Genomic DNA, 5,290 nt, shown 5'->3' on the forward strand with positions numbered 1-5,290 from the left:
CTCTGTCACTCTATACAGCGAGTTCTGGCATTTGCCCAGTATATGGATTCTCCTCCCATATACCCTCACTTCTGCCAGGGTGAGGGGCAGAACAATGGTTTGGTACCTCATGCACACCAGTTAGGGAACAGGCCCATTCTTGAGTCTTTCATATCTTATCTGGGTGCTGCAGATTTGTGTGTGTGTGTGTGTGTGTGTGTGTGTGTGTGTGTGTGTGTGCACTCATGCACACTCGTGCATGCACAGATACACAAGAATACCAGGTCTGCATATATACATGTGGGCAGGCCTCAGGGCACATGCAGGCAGCTATTGTATGCCAGTAAAGATACAGGGGCCTTTTCCCCTTAAAGCTTTCAGAAGAGAAAAGTAAAACTTTCCGTGCCCTTCTCCTGCTGCCTGCGACCCTTCCCTAGAGGAAACTAAGCTTATTTTAATGCCATTAAAACCTCAGAGAATCTGTTCCAAATTAAGGAAACACTCTTGCAGATGCTTTTGTGAGCACTGTAGACAGAGACCATTCATATTTACACTCATGTCATGGTCTGTGCTGCCTTGCCTGAGATGAGAATGGGAGACGGGAAGGGAGGGAACAGAGCCTTTGTTGGAGAGAGAATGGAGGGAGCAGGGCACTGACTGATGGGCAGAGAAGAGGGCCTGAGGCCTTCTTTGGCTGGGGTGTGGGTGTCCCTGGGGAGGGTGCCAATGGAAGGGGGCCTGTAGAGGGCACCATCAACAAGGGGGACTTTGGGACCACTTTCCCATCTTCCTTCTCAGTCTGAAATTCCAGTTGATTTTTACCAAAAATATGGGCTCCACTTGACTCTCTATGAAAGCTTTCACCCCATCAGGTGGGCCTCAGGCACAGTACAGAGGCTACACAGAAACTGGAGCTTGGTTGGGGGAAAAGATGGACTTGTGAAAATTCAAAGTCGAGCATCCCCTCCCCAGCGGCCCTCTGAGTGGGCACACTTGTGTTCCAGTCCTGGCGCCCGCGTCTCTAGCTCCAGACACATGTGACTCAGCCCTGTTGGCCTTGCCAAGAAGTCTAGACCCAAGAGCCTCCCTGTTGAGGGGGTGATGCTGCCCTTGCTGCTGCTGCTGTTTCCTCACCGGCCTTGGCTAAGCACTATGCATGTGCAGCTGTGAACCTTATCCCCTGTTTTAGGCAATCGCAGGCACAGTAAAGGGGGCTGCTTGGAGTTGTGTGCTTGAGTGCAGCAGTTCACAGGAGTCCAGCCCCTGCCCTAAACTGTTAGGCCCGGGGAAGAAGAACACACAGTCCTTGCTCCCCACTTCTCATGGCTATTCAGACTACCAGTTCATGGGGACTAGGTGCACTCTCCGGGTATACATGCCACCTCACAGACCGTTTGCACCTGACGAAATGCTGGGCCCACCCTAGAGACTCTTGCTGGCCCCAGGACTGGTCTGGGATCTCATTGGAATCCCAACTTGGGCTATCCTCAACCTGACCTCATTGCTGCGACCTCATTTCTTCCCCTGAGACAAGCACATGTGTGGGCATGCCCACACTCTCAGGGCTCTACTTACTGTTTCTTTTTCTTTGTGTCTTTTCTTCCTTCCTTCCTTCCTTCCTTCCTTCCTTCCTTCCTTCTTTCTTTTCTTTTCTTTTCTTTCTTTCTTTTTTTTTGTTTTTTGAGACAGCATCTCTCTGTAACCCTGGCTGTTCTGGAAACTCACTCTATAGACCAGGTTGACCTTGAACTCACAGAGATCTACCTGCCTCTGCCTCCCGAGTGCTGAGATTAAAGACGTGTGCCACTACACCATGCTTGCTGTTTCTTTGAGTCTGAACTTTGTTTCCATGGTCCTTCTTGGGAAGCTTCAGGGATAGAAGATCTGTCTGGGAGTGGACATTGCCTTGTTCCCTTGAAGGCTTCTGAGCTAGCCTAACATGTCAGCATCTTTGTACAGGAGCTCTGCATCAGGAGGGTCTATTGCTACTATTTCCTGACAGAGGCAGAAGAAGATGGTCTACCTTTTTCAGCCTGCTTTCTTAGGATTGTTCCACTGGGGGGTCCCAGCTAAGGTTTCCATAGGACCCTGGGTCTAATAATAAAAGCAACATGAGTGCTACAAGACATTGTCTTGTCCCAATAGCCTCCAGGGTCAGCCCAATGCTCTGAGGCAAGAATGCTTATTCCAGGAGCCCAACTGCAAAGTAGAAGGCTCTCATATGTCTCCACAGCCTGTCATCTTATCCCTTGAACTGTAGGGCTAGTGCTTGTCAACTGTTCTCCTTTTCCAATCTATGTGCCAAACACTGACACATGGCTTAGAACCTGCTGCAATCCATGGCCAAGTGTTCCTCATGACTCCTATAAATCCTAGTTCTGTCCAAGGCTTCCCACCCTGTCTTTAACAGTGGACTCTTGATGCCTCATCTCTATCCCATCTCCCTAATAGAACTCGCATCTTCTAGGCAGGATTGCTCTTAGAGGTCTGCCCACGTTCCCCTCCTCCATTGTAGGAACCCATCCCCAAGTATCTACACACTTCCCTGACACACACACCTCCCAAGATATATAGCACCCTTCCTCTCTAGCCAGTTAATGTACAGACAAGGCTTTTTTTGGAAATATGCTTCCTCATGTTGAGCTTGAGTTTATGTTTCTAGAAGTTTCTATGTCTGGTCCTCTTCTTTCCTGTTACTGAGTGGTCCCATGACTCTCTACATTTCTGCCCCAGTTTCCAGTGGAGGATGGCTGAGAGGTACCATGAATAAATTGGAAGGCAGGCTGCCCTCTGCTGCTGTGACCCTGGTGCAGGAGGTTAGCCTTCAGGGCTTCTGTGGATGGATTTTGCTTCTCCAGGCCGCACCAATCGCTCAGGTGGGGAGCTATACAGACAAAGCTGCTGAGCTGGAGAAAGACCTGCTCAGTGCCCTGGCTCCCTGGGACTAGGTGGAGAAGGAGGATTTTCTTCCAGAATACACAGGGGCTGGTTTCTTTTCCGTTCCTTAGGAGCAGAGGATATGGGGAGGGTGGAGGGAGGCAGTTGCACTGCAGTGGTTTCTCCCGCCAAATTCCCCAGTCCTAGGAAAGAGCCACATGAAAAACCCACAAGAATTTGAATGTCTGAGCTGGGGTCATGATTGAAATAAATTTTTCTAAAAAGAAAGGAAGAAATAACAAAATAGAAAAAGACAGAAAAAAGTAAAAAAGCAAAAAATAAAAGGAAGAACAAGCACCCCAAAGCCCCTTCCACCCTTGAATTACAGAAAGATGTGAGGATAGAAAGGGGCCTTTAAAGAACTTTGCTATGAACTGGGCCCCTGAGCCAAGTTGCTGGGACTTCTCCCCAGATTTCTTCAGCTCAAGTTGGGAGGATCCATGTCCTGTCCTCTGAAGAACGTGACTTTCCAAGTTATTAGTAAGGAATTAGGTCCTGACTTCTCAGCTGGGCCAGTCTAGGAGCCCTTTCTGCTAGCCCTAAACTCTTACCTGCTCCCTCCTTCAAGGACTTCACTGAGAGCCCTCTGCAGTCGGAGGATTTCAGTTGTCTGCTAACGACACTCCCCCTCCTCAGTCCTCTGGTGTGCTCATGCATATATATGTGGGTGTATGTGGGAATATAGAGGCTGGAGATTGATGCTGGGTGTCTTTTTCAGTTGGTCTTTACCTTATTTGTAAATGATTCTTTTTATGGGCATGAACACTTACTTACATTTATGCCTATGCACCATATGCATACAGTGCCTCAGGAGTCTTCTGGAACTGGAGTTACAGATGGTTGTGTGCTGCCATGTGGTTGTTGGGAACTGAACCTGGGTCCTCTGAAAGAGGAACAGCAGTGTTTTTAATGGCCAAGACATCTCTCCAGCCTTCCATCTTATTTTTTGAAACAGGGTCTCTCACTGAACTGAAAGCTTATCAATTGGACAGAATTATCTTCTCAGAGCTGGGCTTATAGGTATGCTCCGAATACCAACTTAAAAATAAACATGGATTGAGTCATCTCCCCAGACTCTATGCCTCTTTTTGTTTGTTTCTTTGTTTATAGAGCAAGTCTTAAGTAGTTCAAGGTGGACTGGAACTCACTATGTAGTTGAGGTTGGCCTTGAATTTGTGATCCTTCTATGTACATATGTAAGTTCTGGGATTGCAAGCATGTGCCTCATACCTCATTTTTCCTTGCTTCTTGATCTGCCTCCATGATTTCTCTTTGAGGAGATGGCATTACAACGCACAGAAGATGTGCACATGAGTGCAATAGATGGTTTCTGGATCTTAACTCCTGAGCAACAATCACCCTTCAATTCCTTCTTGCCTTATCCAATAACCTGATCCAGGGTTGAAATGATAGCAAACTGGGGTTTTGGAGTTCTAGGAATAAGGCGACTGACTACTATTTCTCTAAATATGTTGAGCTTGAAAGGCCAGAGATAGATTTTTAACTGGACAGGATAGGAATGAGGCACAAGAACATCCACAAAGGCCAAAGCTAGGAAGGTGTGTGAGACCCAGCATGATGCTAACATGAGCACTTACTGTTAACGTGTCAGGCTCGGCCTTAGGAACTTCATAGAAAGTATTGTCTCTTGTCATTCTCATTAGTAAACTAATGAAGCAGGCAGTCTTATTATCCAACCTTTATCCAAGGGTAAGGACGCACAGAGAAGTTAGGTAACTGGCTCAATGTTATCCAGTTTTCTGGGCGTGATGGTGCATGCCTGTCATCACAGCACTTTGGAGGCTGAGGCAGGGGGATCACAAATTTGAAGTCAGCCTCAGCTACAAATCCTGATTCAAAAGCCCCCAAACAAAACACGCAACACAAACAAAAACAAAAGTTATACAGCTAGTGAGTGACACAGCCAGATTCGAATTTAAAAACCTTCCCTCTGACTTCGTGTGCAAAGGAAACAAGATGGATTGCTCAGGTCTTAGTTCTACCAAACCTTGCTTTCCTCGTCAGGTCCCAACTGTTATTGCCAAAGAGAACCCGAACAAAGCAGGAGCGCCCCCTCCTGGAAGAACCTGACTTGTAAGAGTCCCACGCTTTTGCTTTCTAAAAGAGCTACTCTAGCTTTGCCAAGTTCTTCCTGTGCCGCCTGGATGCCCCTCCGCTCCGCCCCCGCCCCCGCCCCCTCCCGCCGCTCCGACTCCCGCTCCCCCCGCCTCTTTTCAATCTGCCTCTGTCTTGTCCTCGCCCAATCCTCTTCGCTTCACTCTGCTCCCTGAGGCACGCGCAGACAGTGGCCGAGCTGCAGCCCAATAGGAAGGCTCAGTGAGAAAGAGGGTGGGCCTCTGTCCCCACGGTCTGA

Source organism: Myodes glareolus, chromosome X (assembly GCF_982192425.1).
Source record: "Myodes glareolus chromosome X, mMyoGla1.1, whole genome shotgun sequence".
Classification (NCBI taxonomy): Eukaryota; Metazoa; Chordata; class Mammalia; order Rodentia; family Cricetidae; genus Myodes; species Myodes glareolus.